This window comes from Orcinus orca, chromosome 15 (genome assembly GCF_937001465.1).
Source record: "Orcinus orca chromosome 15, mOrcOrc1.1, whole genome shotgun sequence".
Lineage (NCBI taxonomy): Eukaryota > Metazoa > Chordata > Mammalia > Artiodactyla > Delphinidae > Orcinus > Orcinus orca.
The window spans coordinates 69361764-69386686 of NC_064573.1; the positions used below are offsets into that span (position 1 = coordinate 69361764).

The following is a 24923-nucleotide window of genomic DNA, read 5'->3' on the forward strand; positions in this document are numbered from 1 at the left end:
CATCAGTGGAAAAAGGAATAAATTAATGTTGGTATATTTATACAATGGAACACCATATAGAAATTAAAATGAATGAACTAGAATTACATATATCAACATGTATAAGCCTTTCAAAAAAACATAAAATGTATTTTAAAATAAAAGTTGTGGAATGATACATATGGTATAATACGATGGATATAAATCTAAGAATATGCAAAACAATACCATGTATTATTTATGGACACATATGTAGTAAAAATATTTTTAAAACATGATAAACACCAAGTTTGGGATGAGACTATATTTCTGGATCAGGAAGCAAATGAATGAGATTGTGGAGAGTAATACAGATGGAGCCAACTGTTTTTGTATTATTTTATCCCTTAAAAGAAAAATGAAAGGTCTGAAACAAATACATATAGCAAAATGTCAAGATTTACCAAAGCGGGGTGGTGGGTATATAAGTGTTTATTATACTAGTCTAGCGGAGTGCTGATAAATGTTTAACAACCGACTTCCCTAGGGGAAAACCCTGATTTGCAGTGTTGGCCAATCGTCATGGTATAAGTACTCCCACCATGGCCAATTTCAAGCTACCAACGTGACTTCACTGATTAGAGTTGGGAAGAGATGGACACAATAGGTTCTTATGAACCAGAAGAAACAGGCTCCAACATACCACAGTCTTAGCGTTCTGTGTGAAATGGAGGAAAATAAAACACTAAGCAGAAACAATTTTAAAAGCGCACATGCATATGGAAGGAAGTCAGAGTACAGGTGCTCTAGAAAAGGAAGGGGTGGTGGGTGGACCCTGCCCTTCTCTTCCTCCCCCAGGAGAACCACAGAGACACCTTTTCTACCCCCCCGCAGATGACTAGCCTCGACTATCTCTGATGTGCTAGGATTCACAACAATGTTCTCACCTCTTTTGTTGATAGTGACACTTCGTCACTCAGCAAACAAGCAGGAAGGCATCCGGACAGGGACACAGGGACCTGATTTGTTGTCCCACAACACTTGAGGCACAGGCAGGCTTGTGACTTGGAGGAAATTGTAGACCCATATTCCAAAGTCAGATAGAAATCAATGGCCAAGACCACAGTACCCTCTCTGTTCAAACTCCCAGAGCCTTGAACTGGCTCACCTTGCTCCACTGAGAAGTTCTAACCGTGGGCTGAATCGTTCAGGATGACAAGAGACATAGAATACTGCAGGAGTAATACTGTAGGGACCTTCGGGCCGTCTCTTTTCATACAGTGTCTATGGCACACTGGTGTTCACTGCAGGTGCCTCAGGCACCTCTGGGGAGAGGAAGGGTGCGATCAACACCCGCACTCCCTCTCCACCCACAGCAGGCCCCCTCCTATCTGACTTGAGCGTAAGCCTTTCTTGTGACGATTTCACCTCAGCATCTGGTTCCACTGCTCCACAAACTAAAACAGTATGGAAGCCACTGAAGTGATAATCCAACTCATACGTTTCTGCATTTGTGGGATAGGATGTCCAGGGAGAGACCAGGTTCCTCCCAAAGTCACACAGCTAGTAGGGCCACAGCTCAAGCCTCTGTGTCCTGACTCCTGGCCCAACACTTCCCACCCACCTGCACCCTCAATCCAGAAGCCACTCTGGCCATCCCTGGGACATCAGGCCCTTCTCTTCTTCTGTTTCATTGGAAAGGAGGCCCATGAAGACCAGCAAAAAGAGAAGTGGGAGTAGGTACAGAATCAAAGCAACTCATGAGACTCTCCCCAGGAAAATGGCGACTTCCCTGCCTGACTCGTACAGACAATGGCCTTACCTCCCTGGCCGAGGTCCAAAGACAGGTGCTGCCAGGGGACTCCTCCGAAATATCCTTCACTGAGCTTCTGGAGAAAATGAATACATGGTCCTCTTCCCTCGGCAGCACAGTGAAGCAGGCAAACCCAGGCTTTCCCAGAACCAGCACACACCACCCCTGTGACTCTGAGCACGATGACCAACCTCGCTGAGACTCAGTCTCCTCCTCTGAAGAAAAGGTTAATCGTGGGCTCAGAGGGCAGTTATGAGGGTCAAATGATCTCACAAACATAAAGCCTTCAGCACAGAGACTGACCCCACAGCAAATGCCCAAAAGATATCGATCCTTATGCTTTAACGCATAAAACATTCAGTATAAAAGATAGGACATACAGATAACTACAATACAAGTCAGAGCAACAGCCAACATTTACTGAGCACCGACTGTGCGTGAGGCAGTTCAATAGACTCCTTTTGAGCACCTCCCTTAATCCTCACAACAATCCTATGAGACAGCCTATTTTACAGATGAGAAAGCTGAGGCTCAGATGACACACCTAACTCAAGCTCAATGCACTAAAGCAAGATTCCAACCCAGATACAACTGACCCCATAGTCCATGCTTTCGGGTGGTTTACAAGATGCCTCCCACCCACTGCCTGGAACCAAAAGCTGTGAAGTTTCAAAGGATGGAGCAATCACTTCAAGTTGTGGAAAAGCAGAGTTGAAGGTTTCTTGGAGGAGGTGACCTTGTAGGATGAATAGGAAGGGAAGACCTGCTGGACTGGACAAGCAGTGTCCACAAAGGCAGAAGACAGGCCAGAGCTGGGCCACCTGGAATGCTGTCTGGCAACACACATGTGATTCCTTGCACTTCCACACACGGCCTAATCCACAGCATTCCAGGTGGGGCAAAAGAACCACTGCCGGTACCTTGAGATGGGATACTTAGGTTCTACACATATGGGTCTTGGACTCAGACTGCCTGGGTTCAAAGCTTAACTGTGCCACTTACCAGCTGTGTGTCCCTGAGCAAGTTACTCAACCATTCTCTGCCTCAGTTTATCCAACCGTAAAATGGGGTTGATCAAGAGTTTCGGGTGACTTGAAGATTAAATGAGGTGATGCACAGGAAGCATTTAGCACAGTGCCTGCGCATAATAAGCTCTCAATAAATATTAGCTATTAGTGTGGCTCTTGTCAATATTATTCTAATTCTGAGAGACCATACTTCTCAGCAGTCCTGAATCTTGGACTGTCGGATTAATTTATCCTAAAAATCAGACGCCTTGGGAACTTGGATACATAGAACTTAAACATCTCAGAATTGTTAAAAATTAGACTCCTAGAATCATAGAACCTTCAAACCTTAGAACAAAAATACGGTTCAAGCCAATAAAAATTACAACATAAATTTTCCCCTGAATGCTGCCCTCCTCTTCCTCTCTCTTCGGGGGATTGGAACTATTATTTTGTCACCTGGATCTCTGAGTTTTCTCCCCAGAAATATATGTATTATTATTTTTTTGTTTCAAGGAGAAGCATTTATGGGTTTTTTCCCCCTCCCCTCCTCTTTTTTGCTCTCTTGTACTGAGACTATGATGTGTTGGGTAAAATATCAAGTGCAATAAGTCAAAATTTCTGACAGAAATAATAGAGCCCACATCCATTTCCAGCCATTCTCCCAGTGATAACAATTAAGTTCCGGACAGTTTGAACTTTTTACAAAGAATTAATGATGCATGTGAACACGGGGGAAGAACAATTGCTAATAATTTATGAAGTCTTCACCGGCTCAAAGTAGTAAGTTTGGTAAAGTGAGGGGGGGAAGCTTTGAAAGGTAAACACTTTGAAAAGCCATTCTGAGGATCTGCCCTGTCAATTGAGAATTTACTACATTCCATTAAACAACCTAAAATAACTTCTATGATAATCACCCTTCAGATACAGGCGCTGGTGCAGACAAAGGTATTATTAAGTTAAATTATCCTAAAAGTGTTGGATTGACAGAAAGGTTCAATCAATGGTTTGGAAAGCCGGGGTCCCTAAATGACACCGACAAACAGATACTGATGTTCTGGGGCTGGAGTCGGCTTTCCAAGACCTGGCGCTAACAGGATTTCAATTTGAGCTTTTAAATATTTCATGCTCCCCCCGCAGATCTCAGGAGGAGGGCTCTGGGATTCACAGAGGTTGGAAGCCGGGGCCCCTCCTTGCCTTGCCTTTCGGGGCCAGGATCTGAAAGATAGCTGTGAGTGGAAATAAAGAGACATGGTGAGGAGGGCTAGTCTCTTTGAGGGACGAAGGGAGCAATGAAAAGGGAATTCACCAGCTGGGTGTGACTGGGGGAAAGAGTCAGGAGTCTCAATTTATAGATAAGGGAAATGAGACCCAGTTCCCTTATCTCTAAGGGAAATGATGTCCCTTACCTGAGGGCACCCAGCGAGTCCATGGCATTCACTAGAATGCCGAATACTTCGTTCCACGATGGGGAGGCTTCCCTCTCCATTGATTTTGAGGCCTCCCCAGAGTCAAGCCCGGTTTGCACATTGCAGGACCCCATAAATATTTTTAAATAAACTCTATTAATACCTAACATACATGCAGAAAGATGCAAGTCACAGTGTGCAACCAACAAATTTTTGCAAACCAAACATACATGGGCAACCAGTACCGAGCTCAAGTCACACAACATTTCCAACCTCCCCAGCCCCATCCCCACCCCCCAGAAGATTGTCCTAACCCCAAGTCACTATGCCTACCCCAAAGAATAACCACCCTCCCAACTCCTGACACACACATTAGTTTGTCCAGCTGTTGAACTTGAGGTAGATAGACTCACATGGCACGTGTTCTTTTGGGTCTGCCTTCTTTCACCCAAAATTATGTTTGTGAGGTTCACCTATGCTTTTCTATACATCTGCGGTTTGTTCACTGTCATAGGTGCTTGGTTTTTTACCATGTGAATGTAACACAATTTATTTAGCCATGCTTCTGTTGTTAGCATTTGGGTTGTTTCTGCTTGGGACTAATGTAAATAGTGCTGCTATAAACTTTCTTTTACAAGTCTCTTGGTGTACATATGTAAGTATTTCTGTTGGATTTATACCAAGAAGTGTAATTACTAGGTCACAGGATATGCATAGCTTGGCTTTAGGAGACGCCAGCAAACAGCAAACGGATTTCCCAAATGGTTATCTCAATTTAGTCTCCCACAAGCAATGTAAAACAGTTCTAGTTACTCCATACTCTCACCAACATCCGGTATTCCCTAGCTTTTTAAATATTTTAATGATTATGGTGTGTATGCAGTACTACCACATTATGATTTTAATCTGCATTATCCTATTGACCTCTGAAACAGAACACATGTGTATTGGTCATTTTGATATCCATTTTGGTGAAATGCCTATTCAAGTCTTTTGCCCATATCTCTATAGGATTATCTGCCTTTCTCGTGTTGACTGTTGGAGTCCTTTATTTGGTCTAGATATGAGTTCTTTGTCAAGTACATGAATTTCAAATATCTCCTCCCACTAGATTTCTTACCTTTTCACGCTCTTAATGGTGTCTTTCAATGAACAAACATTCTCAACTTTAATCTTAAGTTTAATGTATCTATTTTTGGCCCCCCCAAATACCTGTTCCGTGAAGAAATGCTGCTAGGAATAGAACCAAGGTGTCTTGGAAGCCTGCGTATTCTTATTTCACATGGCTAAAATGAGGAAATCCAATAGTGGATGGTATTTTAAAAGAACTACCTACATAATGTGTGATGTTCTCTGCATATAGCTAACTGCTGTCCCCATACAAGTATTCACTCAGAGACTTCCCTGGTGGTCCAGTGGTTAAGACTCTGTGCTCCCAATGCAGGCGGCCTGGGTTAGATCCCTGGTCAGGGAACTAGATCCCACATGCCACAACTAAAGATCCCGCATGCCGCAACTAAAGATCCTGCATACAGCAACAAAGATTCCACGTGCCACAACTATGACCCAGCACAGCCAAATAAATAAATAAATATTTCTTTTAAAAAGTATTCACTCAGACTTCCTGGTAGTGCAGTGGTTAAGAATTCGCCTGTCAATGCAGGGGACACAGGTTCGAGCCCTGGTCTGGGAAGATCCCACATGTCACGGAGCCCATGCGCCACAACTACTGAGCTTGCACTCTAGAGCCCGCGAGCCACAACTACTGAGCCCGTGTGCCACAACTACTGAAGCCCACACCCCTAGAGCCCGTGCTCCACAATAAGAGAAGCCACCACAACGAGAAGCCCGCTCACCTCAAAGAAGAGTAGACCCTGCTGGCCGCAACTAGAGAAAGCCCGCACGCAGCAACAAAGACCCAACGCAACCATAAATTAATTCATTCATTAATTTTTTAAAAAATAGTATTCAGTCAGTTAATACATACTTTTTTATTGAAGTATAGTTGATTTACAATGTTGTGTTAGTTTCAGGTGTAGAGGACCATGATTCAGTTATATATATCCTTTTCAGACCTTTCCCCTTATAGGTTATTACAAAATATTGAGTATAGCTCCCTGTGCTATACAGTAGGTCCCTGTTAGTTATCTATTTTATATATAGTAGTGTGTATATGTTAATCCCAACCTCCTAATTTATCCCTCTCCCTCTTCCCCTCAGTTAACACATATTTTTAAAAATCAACTCTGCACCAGACTCTGTCCTCAGCACTGGAGATATGACAACAGAAAACCAAGCCCCTGTTCTAAGAAGCTTATGTTTTAGTAAGAGACAGAGACCATACATAAGTTAGCTGTAAGTGAGAGGTCCAGAGATGTATTTATAAGCGGTAAAAGGAAAATCAAATGGATGATAGGGGTGGAGTGATTGGTGAGGGGAATTGGAAATGGAGAGATTCCAGGGGTCTCCTAGTCCAATTCCTCACACTTCCCTTCCTCTGACTTCTTTCTGGTTGCCCTCAAAACATCTCCAATGAGGAACTAGCCAGGTTACACTTGCATATCCCAATAATGGGCAGCTCACTACCTCTTAGAGCTCTGTACAATCATCCTTTGACTGAGTTAAACCTGTTTACTTAATATTTCCATTCCAATTTTACCCTCCAAGAAAAAAAGAAAGAAAGAACTTGTGTAGACCATTCATGTTACTGAGGATAGCCTTTCATAAATTAAGAGCATCTCTTCTGGGATGGAACAGAAAATCCCTCCACAGCTCTACCCTCAATTCCTCACCTGTGTGAGTAGCCCACACAATGTCAGACATCAAGTCATGCAACATATCACAGAATGGGTGGGATGTACTTTTAGCATGTCAGTGAAGTCAGCCGTGTATAGTGCCTGGAGAAGAGTAGCCTCCCTCTGCTTTTGTGGTCATTGTTATTATTATTTGCATTGTCATTGTTATTAGGAATAGTAGTGTTGTATTTTTTTTTTTTTTTTTTTGCGGTATGCGGGCCTCTCACTGTTGTGGCCTCTCCCGTTGCGGAGCACAGGCTCCGGACGCGCAGGCTCAGTGGCCATGGCTCACGGGCCCAGCCACTCCGCGGCATGTGGGATCTTCCCAGACCGGGGCACGAACCCGTGTGCCCTGCATCGGCAGGCGGACTCTCAACCACTGCGCCACCAGGGAAGCCCAGTAGTGTTGTATTTTTTTAATAGTGTTGTATTATTAAAGCTTCTTTTGTTTGAACATCTGCCCTGTGTGCATATCTGAATTTCTTCAGGTATCAGACAACAGATGACATTTATTCTCATACTTTTATCACTTCGTACCTGTTGTTCCTTCTCCTTCCAACACCCTTCCCTCCTTCATTCTCTTGAACAGTATTAACCATTCAGGACTTGGCCCAGGCACCACCTTCTCCATGCAGTCCTCTTTATCTCTCTCTGCCCCTTCTCTTTTACACACGCACACACACACAAACGCACACACACGGCACAGTGAGGCCCTTCCTCTTCTGTACATTTCACCATCAAAGCATTTCATGAAGTGGGCTTACAATTTTTTTGCCCCTTGCAGCAGTTCCTAGGTCAAAGATGGACCTTCCAATGTATGGTGGCTTCATGTGAAGGGAATACCACCATGGCTATGACAGGTTGGGAGCTCACTACGTACCAGCCCCATGCTATCCATTTTCCCTTGTCTCATGGCATTTCAGTCTCACAAATATCCTAGAATGCAGGTACTACCGTCATCCCATTTAACAGACAAGGAAACTGAGGCTTTGAGAGGTCAAGTGACTTTTCACCTGGTTATCCTTTGGTTTTGGTGCCCATGTCACTCCCTCAGGAAAGCCCTTCCTGGCCAACCCCCCACGGAAGCCAGTCCCTGCTACAGGGAGACCTGTGACTCCCTGACATAACCCTCAGCCCAGCTTGTAAACGTGCCTTTCTTTGTGCCATTATTTGATGATGTCTGTCTTCCTCACTAGACTCCCAGCTCCATGGAGTCAGGAACTGGGTCTGCCTGTTTCTTCTTGGTATTTCCAGAGCACAATACACAGTACGTGCCCAAAAATAATTGTGGAAGAAGAAGAGAGAAAGACAGGGAAGAAGCACACACCAAAAGAATTAAGAAGGTGAAAACAGATCCTCCTGGGGCTCCTTTTCCAGTTGTGTAATTCTAGAATTGCGTGGGAGAAGAGGATTTCAGGGTCTGACATCTTCTGCCTGGAAGAAGCGAGGCCCTCTGCAGTCTTCCCTACCTGCCATGAGCCTTCCTCTGTAGGTTCTTTGGCCTGCAGACCAGAGGCCCCTGAGCCACAGGGGTCTGCTCTCTGCCACCTGCATGCCTTCCCTTCATCCTTAACCAAGCTAAACTGTCTCGGCCCCTTGCCTACCTGCTGGGAGCTGGAGAAGCAATTAATCCTGAAGAGTCCCCCACTGCTCTTGGGATCCAGAGACTCCTGGGAGCCTGGCAGCTGTGTGCACTCACATCTGGGAGCTGTGGAGGAACCGCCCAGCCTGCTCTGAGCACAGGCTGACCTGTCAGGGTGCTCAGGAGAGGATGCCCACTGTGGTCAGGAGCAGAGACAGTTCTGGGAGAAGGCACTAAGGCACTTGTCTTCCTCCTCCCACGACTGTCTAGTGCAGGTCACTTAACCTCTCTGAATCTGGGAAGTAAGAGCAACTCCTTTTCAAAACTGTTGAGGACATTAATGGAGATAATTCACATAAAGGGCTAATCACAATGCCTAGTGCAGAGCAACACTCAGTAAATGAGAGCTATTGTCATTTTACGTATTATTATCTACAGCTCTTAGGGCTGTGTTAGGACTAAATGAGATAATGTAACTAAAGCTTCTAGATAGAGCCCAGCACAGAGTAGGTGCTCAATAATCATTAATTCCCATCCCAAATCTGGAGTGCCACCTGTTAAATGGAACTGGAGTTTCCACCCATCATATGGTATACATTTAACCTAAATGTTCCTAATATTTAGATGGATGGGTGGATGGATGGGTGGATGAATGGATGGATGATGGATGGATGGATGGATGGATGGATGGATGATGGATGGATGGATGAATAGGTAAATCTCAAGTAACATGATGCACATTTTCATGGTGACATGGTGTACTTTCAAGTTATTTTTCAGAACAACACAAAGCTCTCACAAATGCCAAAATTTAAGTACGTTTTTTTCTAAACCTGCTGATCATCTCATTCTTTTTCTTCCCTGGTATTATACTTTCCTCCAAACATGTACGTAGTCCTTCTCTGAGCTAATTCAGCACTACTTACAGACAAGGAACCCTATTATTATTGCCATTTGACACATGAGGAAACATAAGCACAGATAGTTAAGGAAGAAAAGCCCTGCAGTTAGCAAGTGGTAGAACCAAAGTTCCAACCCAAATCTGTTCGATTGCAAAACCTCCACCTCCTCTTTCACAAAGCCTCCATCTTAAAAGAGGAAAATGAGACCTAGCAAGGGCAGGTGGCTAGTCCAAGGTCACACACATAGTTGAGGTCCAGAGCCCAGGTTAGAATGCCCTCTCTTGGCTCCTTCCACCAGCCAGATTCCAGAGCAATCTTTTCAAAGATTCTCTTGGAGTCCTCTCTCCCTGGTGTGGCCATCTGTCTTTCCAAGCTTGGGGGAGCCCTGGGCGCACTTTGGGGCCATCAGCAACATAAAACGGGTGAAAATATTTTAGTTAGATTTTCTCCTCTTTTTTTTTTTTTTTTTTTTTTGTGGTACGTGGGCCTCTCACTGTTGTGGCCTCTCCTGTTGCGGAGCACAGGCTCCGGACGCGCAGGCTCAGCAGCATGGTTCATGGGCCCAGCCGCTCCGCAGCATGTGGGATCTTCCTGGACCAGGGCATGAACCCGTGTCCCCTGCATCGGCAGGCGGACTCTCAACCACTGCACCACCAGGGAAGCCTAGATTTTCTCCTCTTGATGGGTGAGAATTTTCCAGGTCTGGGCACCTTTGAAATCTCCCAACGTCAGCCATCATCAGCTGTAACTGGCACCTCTGCTAATAAATTGAGAATGTCACATCTCCCAAACTGCATTATTACCGTTTATAATTTTGATTGTTCATTTGCATACGAAAATTAGTCCTGTGACATGCATGAATTTTATTTTATTCTTGAACTAATTATAAACAAGAATGCCACATTATTTACATAACTGATTATTGTTCCTTATGTTCCCCTGTTTTTAAATTGGGGGTCCATTCTCCATTGGTTAACTATGCAGATGAAAAATCCAAGAACATTTCTAAAGTTTAGGAACTTGTTCTATTTGCATCAAATACAAATTCCTTTGAATGAAAGATAATATGCTTTCCATTTTAATAGGCCTAAATTAGGTTGATCTTAATTTATAGTTAATTTGAATGAATAATTCCTGTCTACCTGAGTCTGTTTCTTCAGCAGCTCGTTGTAAATGTTTATTAACCCATAAATCTGCTGCCTTCCTTTAGGAGGTGATTTTAAGGTCCCCCCGTAAAACTAGAGGGAATGTGGTACAGAGAAAAAGAAAGCACAAGAGCAGTTAAGAAACCCTTGTACAAGTCCCTATGCCGTAAGTCACATACTGTGCGCCTTTGGGCAAATACCTAACCCTCTCTGAGCCTCAGGTTTCTCAATCATTAAATGAGTGGATACTAAGATTTTGACCCGCTCTAACATTATAGGGTTGTGGGAGGTAGAGAAGTCTAGGTATCTTCTTCATCTTACCTTTCATTATACCTGCTCCCAAATCTCTCTACTGATCAGCATCTTAAATCTGTCTCCCCTCATGAGGAGTTGACCCATTTTGTTGGCCACTATAAATAAGGGGGAAAAGATTCTACCCAGAAGAGGACTGTAAGGGCTACCATGCTAATGGTGGTATTCCAGGCATAGTGAACCTTTGGGAAGACAAGGGTTGTGCAGATCGCATTGCAGGGACTCCTAGGCATCAATCACACCATGAAGATATGAACCACACTGTGTGTGTACAGGGGAAAGAACTTTGGAGTCTGAAAGGCCTGGATTTTAACCTCTATTTTGTCCCTTTCTCTGAACAAGGACTTCACATCTCTGAGACTCAGCATGTTAGAACAACAATCCTACCTACTTCCCGGGAGATTGCTGGAGAATTACATGAGATAATAAAGTGCAAATTGTCTGGGACATAGCTGGTGCTCAAAGGCTAAATCCTGCCCTTTCCTGTTCCTAAACTGACCTCTGAAGGTGAGGAATGATACATATATCGAATGCTTTCTAGGTGTTGCTTCTTCAGATTTTGGTCCAAGAATCACTACTTCAGGCAAGCTTTCTCTGACCTCCATGGTCGAACTCCTCACTGGAGACTCTCAGAGATCCATGCACCTCCACTCACTGCAGTGATCACAACTGCAATTTCACATTTCTCTGTGTGGTGTCTAACTCGACGGTTACCACCACCCTCCTACGAACAACAGAGGTAGGTACATGTCTGTTTTTGTCTCCAATATATCCCTCAAGTCCTGGCACCTAGCTAGCCCTCAATAAGTATTTGACGAGATCAGGACTAAGCACTTGTCCTAGAATACCTTACTGAATCTTTATAAGAATGGGGCTCTGCTACTATCATACCCATTTACAGATGAGGAAACTGAGGCTCAGAGAAGGGACATTCCCTGCCCAAGGTTACAAGTAGAGCAAATGGTAGATCCTGGATTTGAACTCAGACCTGTTAGACATTGAAGAAACTCAATCTCTTAAACTGTTTATCCGTCATCCAGAGACAGAAGAATGAGCAGTTCCTGCCTCCAAAAGTCATCCAAAGTTTCTTGTTTTGCCCAATTGCTTAAAAAGGATGGTGACTGGCCTGTGAGGCATTTCTCAGCTGCAGGGTGGGGGTGGGGGTTGTCTCTGCAGTCCTCAAGAAAAAGGAAGGCAGGCTGAACAGTGCTGACACTGGGTAACATTTCTCCATAACCAGTAACTAAGGACCCGCCTCCCCTGGTGAGAAGTGTAGGCACAGTGCCAACAGCACAATCCTCCTGCAGGGTCCACCCGCCTCTGACCACCCCGTTTTTGTTCTCAGATTTCCCCTATAGGAAAATATGACCCTCCCCAGAGCAGACAATCATGTTGATTCTTAAATTCAATCATGCATTTACTGAGAATTGCTGCTTCAGATGTCCCACTGGATGCTGGAGACAGGGATAAATAAGATGCAATTTTAAAAGTCCACAGCTTAGATGGGGAGTTCAAGGAGATGGCCTGGATAACCTTTGCCCAGACCGTACTATCTCCCAGACCCTGCATCCCTCTCCCACCCCAGTGTTGAGGCCACTTGACCCCAAACACCCATCCTCTCAGATATGACCAACTAACAGTTCCTCCAGAGCTACCATTACAACAGGCGAGGAAAGGAAAACTAATCCCCTTTACCTCATCCCAAATTCTGAGATTCTTTTTGGCTCAGGCAGGGAAAAACTGCCACAGTCCTGGGACTGAGAACTTAAGACTTTAGGCAGACACGTTTTATATCACATACCACCCCCCATCTCCCCAGCCAGAGCTGATTGTACCAAGGGTGGTCACCTGACTGAAAGGCAGCCAATCCATAGGCCTATGTACCCAGCTCTATGCCAGGCACCTCGCCCCTCTGAGACCCTCCACCACATTGGATGTTTGGTTGCTTCAGGTGAATACTTGATTATCTACCATGTGCCAGGTTTGCACAGAGGAGGAAAAAAACCTCAAATCTGCTACTTTGTGGTAGGTTGCAAAAATGACCACTGCCTCCATGCCCTTTGCCATGTGATTTAGTAGTGCCCACCCACTCTGATTCTGAGGTCCACCACGTGACTTGCTCTGACCAATGGGAATTTAGCAAATGGGAACGTGGCTGAGCTAGGCTGCTGGAGGATGGGGCAGAGCTGAATCATCCCAGGCATCTGAGCAGGGGCCATCCCGACAGCCCACAACCAGCCCATGAGCAAGCCCAGGCAAGACCAGAAGGACAACCCAGCCTAGCCCAGCCTGCCTGAGCCATAAACATGATTGCTGTCTACCATTGAGGTTTATGGTTGTTTCACAGGATAATTTTTTTCCAGGTTTATTCAGATATAATTGACATATAACATTGTGCAAGTTTAAGGTGTCCAATGTGTTGATTTGAAATACTTATATATTGCCAAATGATTATGTCACATAAGTGCCATTTCTGTTTTGTGGTGAGAACATTTAAGATCTATTCTCTTAGTAGCTTTCAGGTATATAATATAGAATTATTAACTATAATCACCATGCTGTACATTAGATCCCCAAAACTTACTCTTTTTATAACTAGAAGTTTATCATCTTTGACCAACATCTACCCATTTCCCCCACCCCGCAACCACTCTACTCTCTATTTCTATGTGTTTGGCGGTTTTAGATTCCACGTGTAAGTGATGTCATGCAGTGTTTGTCTTTCTCTGTCTGGCTTATTTCACTTAGCATAATGCCCTCAAGGTTCATCCATGTTGTCACAAATGGCAGGATTTCATTCTTTCTCATGGCTGAATAATATTCCATTGTGTGTGTATATGTGTATATGCCACCTCTTCTTTGTCCATTAATCCATTAATGGACACTTAACGTTGTTTCCATGTCTTGGCTACTGTGAATAATGCTGCAATCAACATGGGAGTGCAGATATCTCTTTAAAATCCTTTTTAATTTCCTTTGGATATACACCCAGAAGTGGGATTGCTGGATCATATGGTAGTTCTATTTTTAATTGTTCCATACTGTTTTCCATAGTGGCTATGCCGATTTACATTCCCACCAACAATGCACAAGAGCTCCCTTTTCTCCACATCCTCACCATAATTTATCTCTTGTCTTTTTGATGATAGTCATCCTAACAGCTGTAAGGAAATATCTCATTGTAGTTTTGATTTGCATCTTCCTGGTGATTAGTGATGTTGAGCACTTTTTCATGTACCTTTCCCAGCACTGGTGTGTCAATGGGTAACCAATACACATGTGTATATCATTTTATACTTCACCAAGCCACTTCCCATAAATCATTTCATCAGAGCCTCCACTGCTTCAGCCATAAAAAGGGATGAATTCCTTTCTCTACTCACACAATTAGCAAGGAAAGGGAGCCCTTGTTCTCATATTCATTTATTCCCACATTCACACAGTATAATAAACAGTAATCACCTACTCTGTAGCAATCATTGTTCTAGATGTTGGGTTTTCAGCAAGAAAAGAAAAATAAAAGATCCCTGCACTCATTGAGCTTAAATTCAATTTCCCTTTTAACATTCAGTCAGTCCCTCAGTCAGTCAGTCATCATACATTCAATGAACACTTACTGTGTCTGGCACTCTATAGGCAAGTGAGGTCTGTTCCTTGCCCTTGAGGGTCTGAGAGTCTCAAGGGGGCAGATACAACTTGGGTTGCTGCCTATCACACCCACAAGACAGGACTTCTAAAGAAATGAATAACAGAGACATGAACTCCAAATAGGTCACAAATGTGCGATTAAAATAAATCAAGTTTGGTTGGGGACAGAAGTGGAAGTTAAATCCTTGTTCTCCTGGCCTGGGAGGGGCTTTGCATTCACACAATGACCCTTCTGCTAAATTGATACATTAATTTGTTCAATCGTTTCTGTAATTAGAGAGTGCTGAGGAGAACCTACAACAACGGTGTCTTATTTAACTCTGTGAGTGGGAATCCAGTGACCTCTCCCCCAGTCTGTTCAGCAATCAGACAGTGGAAATAGGACCATTAATTGGGTGTTTTAGGTACAGACACTGTTGTCCAAACAGTCATGGAGCTAAGTGGCCCCAAAGTTGCCAATGAACTCTAGTCTATGGCTTAAAGGTGCAGCCTTTGTTTTTCCAAGTCTCAGTATCTATTTATTATGCAAAGAGGTTTGGAATTGGAGAGGACCATAATTAGAACAAGCAGCAACTCTCACTTAGTGAAGACAACCTTTTTAGGGTGTTCCTGAAAGATGGGGGCCCTCCGAGCTTCTCACAAATCAAAAAAAAAATGTCCATCAATAAAGCACTCATCACTTTATAAGGAAATGGAACCAAAACGCAATGAAATACCCATGTGAGGAGCTAAGCTCATCAGACTCGGAACTCGGGCATTAATTGGCTGCTGCCCTTCTTTCCACTAGAGCTCAGCTGGGCCCGGAGGGTGGGGGTGGGGGTGGGGTTGCATCTCTGTCCAAGGTCCTTAAGTGAGATCTCTGCTCTCTCCATCACCCTGCAGTTTCTTTGGCCACTTGAACAGTAGTAAGAAAGAACGGAGGGAGGGAAGGGAGGGAGAGAGAGGAAGAAAGAGACAGAGAGAGACAGTATTGGAGAAAAATGACTGTTTTGACATGGTTTTCAAGTAACTGCTGTTACCAAGAAAGAAAATTGTTTTCCTTTGGAAAGTCAAGAGAGCACTTTCTTCCCCTTCATCTCCCCCAACACTGTGTTTGTGAGTACAAGGCTGTCAGCCTGTGGTTTTGTTATGTTCAAATTCCCATGCTGAGACTTGGCCCTGCACAGGCCTTGGGTTGAAGAGAATGTCCAGGATCCCAGCTTTAGTGACTAAGGAAGGCTGCTTCTAGTCTCGTCAATAGGGTTTGGACTATGACCAACTACCATACTGCTATCACCTCCTAGAAAGCATACGAGGGCAAATCAGACTGCTGAGTTCTAATCTTGGTTCTGCATGCACACACTGTGTTACCAGGGACAAGCATCTTTCCCTCTCTGGCTCTCAGGTATTACAACTTCAAAGTCAGCAAGTCAAGCTAAATGGATTTGAGGTCATCCATCCCTCGGCTGACATTCTGAAATTCCTCATGCCAATTTTTTTCCAGGAGTGAAAGAAATGACCGCATTTCTCACTTAAAATGGCCAAAAAAGCACTTCTCCACTATTAGGCAACTACTGCGCCAAGCAGCAGAAATGGAAGAATGTAAGTTCCTCAGCATAAGAAATACATCTTTGCCTCCCACAAGGCAAAATGCTGACCATCCAGAGCTTTCTGTGTTCACTATTTTACTCACTTCTCACAGCAACCCTAAGAGGTGAACACTGTTGTAATCCCCAATTTACAGATAAGAAAACTAAGGCCCAAGAGATGAAGTGACTTGTTCAAGGTCACCTAGAGGAGCTGGCACTCTAAACCCTAGCTGTCTCAGTCCGAATTATTTTCACCATACTGGGCTTCTACACGAGGGTCATTTTTTTTTTTCTTTCTTGTTTTTTGTTTTTTTTGCGGTACGCGGGCCTCTCACCCTTGTGGCCTCTCCCGTTGCGGAGCCCAGGCTCCGGACGCGCAGGCTCAGCGGCCATGGCCCACGGGCGCAGCCGCTCCGCGGCATGTGGGATCCTCCTGGACCGGGAAACGAACCGCGCCCCCTGCATCGGCAGGCGGACTCTCAACCACTGCACCACCAGGGAAGCCCGACGAGGGTCATTTTGAACATACAACCTACCCTGATGAGCCCCACTGACCTCAGGGAGAGAACGTCCAGGCTCCCTCAGCCCCTCTGAACTGGCTCTGTCCTGACTTCCTGGGTAACACGTTCTCACTCTGGCCTCTGCCAACTAGTTTTTCTTCTTGGATACAGGTTATGCCAAGCTGCAGTCACAAGCACAGGGACCGAATGAAGGCTGGCTTTTAATTAGGAGGCCATGACTGTTTGCTGTGACTTTGATTATAAGCATTGTGAGACCTGGGGAAATCATTAAACAAGCAGAGAGGTAACAAGTCTTGCTCAGGATTCATGCTTGAGGACCTACAGAGGGAGAAGAAGGGAGGAGGTCCCTTCTCAGGGAGTGTAGTGCTGCTTCCAGGCCCAGGGCTAAGATAAACAGGACCAGACTCTGGTTGAGGAGGGAAGCACTGGTCTGCTTCCACCCCTCCCACCCAGTGCTCCCTGCAAGAAGGAAAGCTACTCTGTCTTCTGTCCATGTCTGCCCAGCCAGGGAAAGGTTTCTTAGAGCATTAAGTGTCAGAGCTGAAAGGGACGTGAAGACCCCAGGTGAAGGCCACTCACTATCCTCCAAGCATGCGCCAGGTCCAAACATGACAAAGAATTTTCCTTGACTGAGGCAAGGTCTGTGTCCCTGTATTCTCTCTTTAGACATCCACCGAGCACATGCTCACTCAAGGTTAGATTCTGTGTCAGCGACTGGACTAGATTCTGGAGACATCATGGCGAACAGGAAGAGTCCTGTCTTCAGGGGGGGCAGTGACATGGCTCACGTTCCCCAAGTCTACTCCTTGCCAGATTTAACACACACAGTTTAGTCACTTGTTTCTTTTAAAACACAGTTCTGGTCACTCACCAATTTGTCATCTCAGAGTTACAAATGTGATACATGTCAGTCCCCTGGGAAAGACAATCACGTCCCACCCACCTCACGCACACCCCAGACCCAAACTCAAACGCATGCAATTCAACCATTCAAAAGACAGTTACTGAGGTCCTACCAGGTGCCAAGGGGCCAACTGTAAACAAAAAAAAAACATGAGTTTTGCTTCCCTGGAGTTTTGGGTCTGCTGAGAATACGAGGCATTCATCAAACAAGCACAGAATAAATATATTCATGCAACTGGTGCCATGTGTGATGGTGGAAATGAACAGGTACAGTAAGGGAGGCTCATACGCAGGGGTGGGGACCGACCCACTGAAAGTCAGAAGCAGGAAAGGGTGTGAGCTAATTCACATTTTAGGCCATAGCGGGGAAGAGGCAAGTGCGGAAGAAGAGAGAGGCAGGAAGAGGGGGCTACTGCAGGGGGCCACGTCCCCACATATTCACACACCCTCCCCCTTCACCCTTTTCACACTCACAGAGCTTCAAGAGGAAGTGTGCAGAGAGATAGCTGGTCTGTGTGCAGGCCGGAACATGGAGGGCCTAGAAGGACCTGGGAGACCTTACTTCTTTTTTTTAAATTTATTTTTATTGAAGTATAGTTGATTTACAATGTTGTGTTAATTTCTGCTATACAGCAAAGTGATTCAGTTTTTTATATATATATATATGTACATATATATATACACATATACACACACACACACACACACATATATATACACACACACACACACACACATTCTTTTTCATATTCTTTTCCATTATGGTTTATCACAGGAGGGTATTGAATATAGTTCCCTGTGCTATACAGTGGGACCTTGTTGTTTATCCATCCTATATATACTAGTTTGAATCTGCTAATCCCAAACTCCAAATCCAACCCTCCCCCACCCCCACCCCCTTGGCAACCACAAGTCTGTTCTCTATGTCTGTGAGTCTGTTTCTGTTTCATAGATAAGTTCATTTGTGTCATATTTTAGATTCCACATATAAGTGATGTCATATGGTATTTGTCTTTCTCTTTGTGACTTACTTCGCTTAGTATGATCATCTCTAGGTCCATCCACGTTGCTGCAAATGGCCTTATTTCATTCTTTTTTATGGCTGAGTAGTATTCCACTGTATATATATACCATATCTTCTTTACCCATTCACCTGTTGTTGGACATTTAGGTTGTTTCTATGTCTTGGCTATTGTAAACAGTGCTGCATAGGGGTGCATATAATCTTTTTGAATTATAGTTTTGTCTGGATATATGCCCAGGAGTGGGATTGCTGGATCATATGGCAACTCTATTTTTAGTTTTTTGAGGACACTCCACACTGTTCTTCATAGTGGCTGCACCAATTTACCTTCCCACCAACAGTGTAGGAGGGTTCCCTTTTGGGAGACCTTGTTTCTAATCTTTCTGTTTGGTCCCTGGACCTCAGGTCCCTCATTTTGAAGAGTAAGAATAACACATGTATGGGACCTTAGAAAGTCCCTTGAAACAGGATTCTGTGTGTGAGGCTTCTATTCTCTATAGAATTGAACACTGTAAAAGGTAATGAGCTGCCCATCATTAGAGGTATTCAAGCAGAAGCTGAGCAACTACATGGGTGGGAAACTTAAATAGAAAGAATAAAGCTAAACAATTATTTATCTCCTACTGCCAGTTATCAGGACAAATGTTTGTATACCTTCCTTATGCTTTTAACAAAAATGTGAGGTCAGAATTATTAGCCCCCTTTTACAGATGAGAGAACTGAGGCCTATACAAACAAAGTGACTTGCCTAAGGTCACTCAGCGAGCAACGAGGAAAGCTAACATGTTTCAGATGCTAATTGTTTCCCAGGTGTTATACCATTTAATCTCCCAACAATACTACGAAGACAACAGTACTTTGTCCCTATTTTACAAATGAGAAAACTGAGGCCAAGAGAAGTTAGATGAGTCACCCAGTCACCCAGTAAGAAAGTAAGGATGTCCACATTCTATCTCCAGAGCCCTGATTTCTGACTCTCAACACCAAATTCTCTCCTAAAACTTCAACTCTCACTTTCAAAGTCAATTCTGGCTGATTCCAGAGTTCATCCTCTATGTCCTGACCATGTAGCACCTCCTTGGCCCCCTGGGGATCTGTGAACTCCCTTCTGTATTATTTTCCTAGGCTGCTGTAACAAAGCACCACAAATAGGGCAGCTTAGAACAACAGAAATTTATTGTCTCACAGTTCTGAGGCCAGAAGTCCAAAATCAAGACGTCAGCAGGACCAGGCTCTCTCTGAAGACCTTAGGGAAGGGTCCCTTCCAGGCTCCTCTCCCAGCTTCTGGCAGTTCCTTGGCTTGTGGCAGCATAACTCCAGTCTTCATATGGAGTTCTCCCTATTTGTGTGTCTCCAAAGCTCTCCCTTTTATAAGGACATCAGACATATTGGACTAGGAGTCCACCCTACTCCAGTATGAACTCAACTTGACTACTCACATCTACAACGACCCTATTTCTAAATAATGTCACAGTCTAAGATACTGGGGGTTAAGTCTTCCACATAGGGATTTGGGATGGGGACACACAATTCAACTGTAACTCCTTCCAAACCCATGTGTCCTTGCCTATGGGGAACAGGTGAGTAATGAGTCTGATGGACCCTGGGCCGCTACAGACAGCATGTTCCCTCCCTCCATTCTGCACCACCCGCCAGCCTCACCCCTCTGTCCCAGATGCCCAAGGCTCTGCTTTGGGTCCTGGTGTCATCCTGTATTAGTGACAGCCTGGGGCTTGGCTCCCTCCACAAAGGAGCAGCCAGGAACCAGGGAGGAAGCTCTCATCCCTTCCAGGCGAGGCGGGTGAATATTTCATATGGTGCAAGAGAGTGGAATTCCATACAGCCACCTCCTGCAAATGCAACATGACACCTCGTAATGGGGCAATATCAGTACAAATCCGGCCTCGTGGCAGCCCAGAGCCTCCTAGTAATTCCTCACATATTGTGCTCATGTTACTGTAAATACAATCGCCAAACTCAAGCTTCCACTGCAGCCAACTGATCAGAAAGGATCACTCCCATTTCTGCAGCTGAGAAGACTGAGGCCCGCAGAAGGTAACTGACCTTTGATCACACAGCAGATGAATCATCCCCAGCTGGACAAGAGCCAAAGAAGCAGAGAAGGAATGAGGAGGGTTGGTTCCCTGATGCCACATCTGGAAAGAGGTGGGAGCCAGAGAGAGGGCCTCAATGGGCCAAGACCTGGGGGATGGGATGAGGGAGGGGTAAGGAACAGATGTGGTTGGACAGAATAAAAGCTAAGTGCCAGGGTACAAGCGAGAAAGAAATGGAGCCCAAGGAAGTTACTGGAGTTGGGTGGACTTGGGCAAGAGGTGAGTGGACTGCTAGGGGAGGGAGAAATCCAAAGTCAGGCATCCAGAGGTACGGCCTTGGGTCTTGACAGAGAGAGAGCCCAAGCCAGAGGGAGAGTGTTTTCATGCTTCCTCCTGACTGGCCCACTGGGAGGAGGCCCAGCCAATGCCTGGGAGTGTAAAGAGCATCCAATCCCTAGGACGAAAACTGAGCTTCAGGACAATCTCCTGTTTTGGCAGAAAATCTACAGCACTTAAGAAGGAACCAAGACTGGAGCCTAGAGGTGGGAAGTGGGAGGGAGTGTTGGTTATTTTCCTTTCGACCTCTATCCCAAGCCCATTCTCCTTCCTTCCCTGCTCTGCTCTGGGTCCCAAGAGGCTGACGCATGGGGACCACCTTACCTCGTCTTCTAACTTGGGGTGAGATAATGAAGCCAATGGTGGGAGGTGAGAGGAAAGCAGCCAATGCCTGATACCAAAAAGCCAATGGAGATCTCTCTACAAAGAGGAGAGGGACTTCTTGAGGATGAAGCTATCACAGAGGGAAGAGAGGCTGAAAGATAAATGCCTGCGTGCTTTATTCAGGCACCTGGATTCAGCCATGCCTGAAGGCCTCCTTCAAAAGTTTTCAATTTGATGATCCAACAAATTTCCTTTTTCCCTTAAGTTAGCCCCTGCATCCAAAAGAGTCCTGATGGGCTCGGGTGATCTTGTGGTATTACAAAATGAGCAATTCACTTGTGACTGGACTGTCCAGGATTTTAATCACAGCTCTGCATGACCTTGGGCAAGACACATCAATCTCTGAGTGTATCCTTTCACACCTGCAATGTCCCGGGCAGAAGAATTAAATAAAATAATACCTATAAAAGCAGCTAGGTTATACTAGATGTGCCAAATAAATTAGTTTACTGCAAACTCTCTCCCCTTTCTGGGCCCCAGGATCCTAATAAGGAAAATGTGGACCCCAGCGCTGATGAGTTTGTATATTTCATAAGACCCCATACCCTGTCTTATACTGCCACGCTCTCCCCGCCCCTTGGATTGTTAGTAAAAAGCTACCCATTTTGTGTGATTTTTGCGCAAGTGGCGTGACATCCCTGGGTATCAGTTTCCTCAAATACGTTGCCTACCAAATGTTGTGAAACTGAGGTAACACATATAAAGTCTTAGAACAGGGTCTGGGACATAATACATGCTCAATAAATGCTGGCTATTTTATTGGTGGAGGTGGTGGTTTTAAGAATAATAAGTATTGTTATTATCTCTGAGCACCTGCTCTGGTTTTGTTTATACACTGTCTCATTTAGACCTTGCCCTGCGACACAGCCCTGCGAGGTCGGTGATGATGTCCCAACTGCACAGATGGGATACAGCTCAGAGAAGCTGAGTTACTTACCTGACTGTTGGAGCTGGGATGTGCTTAAGAACTACCTGGCATCACCTTCCTGGAGTGGTGTCCCCACCCACATTCAGCCAGCCACTATCTCTGAACTTAGAAAGGCATCTTTTTGGCACTCAGCAGGTGCAAGCCCTCCAGAGAAGTTTCCCAAGTTTGCTTCTCCAGCCATCTCCCTTTGCAAACACACTTTCTGTTCATGTGAATGAAACCCGCTAACTGGTATGGTGTCTGCTCTAATTATAGGCTCCCCAGCCTGTGCCAAGAGGAAGCTGGTTAGTGTACACTTGAGTAGATTTCAAATCGGATTTTGTGAGTCCCCAGCATGAGGGAAGGAGGCCAGGTTCTCCTCCGGAAAAAAATAATGGGAAATGCTGGCACACGTGAGTATTCCCAGCTCCTCTCCTGCTGGAGCAGGTGATGTCTTCTGCTCCCCAGATTACAGAGCCCTCTTTCCAGTTTCTTTACCTCTGTCTCTAGCCTTTTCCAGGAGCTGGAAAGCTGGGGGAAGGAATGGGAGAAGCAATCCGAGGTGCTGAAATGGAGGAGGTATAGCAAAGTGGAAACAATACTTTGGAATCAGAGGAAACTATTCAATAAATTCTGAATGCAGCTCTGCCTCATTTCAGCTTTCGCTGCCCTTCTGAGTCTCAAGCTCCTCATCTATCAAACAGGGGTGCCAATACTTTCCCCACGATGATCCAAGGATGTGTGTTGCAGTGTTTATTCAACATTTATCCAGTATTTACAGTGTGGCCTATTTTGTGCTGCATTGTACCAGTTACAGCTGTGAATAAGATGCAGCCCTGGGATCTTTAGAACTCCAGGTCAAGCTAGAAGCAAGCCATTTGATGCTTATCACACATTGTGATGAGAGAAGGACAGGGCTCTACAGGAAGGAGGGGCACGTGATCAAGAACTGTTGCATCCCAGAAGACTTCCTGGAGGAGGCGTGTCTAGGCTGCAACCTCAAGGATGACTCAAATTAAAGGAGGACAGGGCAAAGAGTGCTCTCCTTCGCATGGGAAGAGTCTGTGTGAGGGCCAAGATAGAACAGAAAACAACACATTTCAGAAACATCATTTAGAATAGCCAAAATCGGGGGTGGGGGTTGGGCAGGAATGGCCAAAATAAAGAAATGTTTTTTAAAAATCATGGAATTCAACAGAACCAATCAAAATAACATTGACAGGGCTTCCCTGGTGGCGCAGTGGTTGAGAGTCCGCCTGCCGATGCAGGGGACATGGGTTCGTGCCCCGGCCCGGGAACATCCCACATGCCGCAGAACGGCTGGGCCCGTGAGCCATGGCCGCTGAGCCTGCACGTCCGGAGCCTGTGCTCCGCAACGGGAGAAGCCACAACTGTGAGAGGCCCGCGTACCGCAAAAAAAAAACATTGACAAAGAACACTTTTTTTCTCTAGTCTCTCTCTGGCACTAATTTGTAAGCTTTTCAAGGGCAAAACTGTTTTAATCATATTTGTAAGTCCTGTAATGCTTTTCTTACATTTTTTATTTTTTAGTATTATTTTATTTTTTATTGAAATATAGTTGCTGTATAGTATTATATAAGTTACAGATGTACAATATAGTGAGTCACAATTTTTAAAGGTTATACTCCATTTACAATTATTATAAAATATTGGCTATACTTCCCATGTTGTACAGTATATCCCTGTAGATTATTTTATACCGAATAGTTTGTACCTCTTACTCCCCCACGCCTATATTACCCCTCTTCTCCCCACTGGTAACTGCCAGTTTGTTCTCTATGACTCTGCTTCTTTTTTGTTATATTCACTAATTTGTTGTATTTTTTAGATTCCACATATATGTGATATCATATAATATTTGTCTTTCTGTCTGACTTACTTCATTCAGTATGATCATCTCTAGGTCCATCCATGTTGCTGCAAATGGCAATATTTCATTCTTTTACATGGCTGTAGGCCATTGTATATATACACCACATCCTCTATCCATTCATCTGTTGAGGAACCCTTAGGTTGCTTCATACCTCGGTAATTGCAAATAATGCTGCTATGAACATAGGGGTGCATGTATCTTTTCGTATTAGTGGGTTTTTTTTCAGATATATACCCTTTTTTCGGATATATGCTGCATTTCTCCTTAACAAATGTTCTAAAGAGGGGCAGATGGGCCTTGATGAAAACAAAGTAAAAAACATGAAGTTTCGGCAGCATTATTGGCACCATCATTATTCTGGCGAGAGCAACTGCACTTATCATCGGTTTTGGAATTTCAGAAACATCCTCACAGACACACCCAGAATGTCTGACCAAATGTCTGGACACTCTGTTATCCCATCAAGTTAACACATAAAATTAACCATCAAGGCGTTATAAGAGAGATCAGCCATGGTGGCCGGGTAGAAATATCTTGCGCTCACCTCCTCTCAGGAGCACACCAAAATCACAACTATCTGCAGAACAACCATGGATGAGAAAGACCAGAACCTACCAGAAAAGATCTTCCGCCACTAAAGAAGGAACCACAGTGAGCCGGGCAGGAGGGGTAGACTCGTGATACAGCCAAATCCCATACCCCCAGGTGGGCGACCCACACACCGGAGAATAATTACTCCGCAGAGGTTCTCCCACAGGGGT

At 44.8% G+C, this 24923-nt stretch overlaps 1 long non-coding RNA gene across 1 annotated transcript in view; it reads right to left on the reverse strand.

Annotated features, from left to right (window-relative positions):
• LOC125961236 (uncharacterized) overlaps positions 1-24923 on the reverse strand; it is a 250840-nt gene that overhangs the window by 163512 nt on the left and 62405 nt on the right. The window lies entirely within an intron of this gene.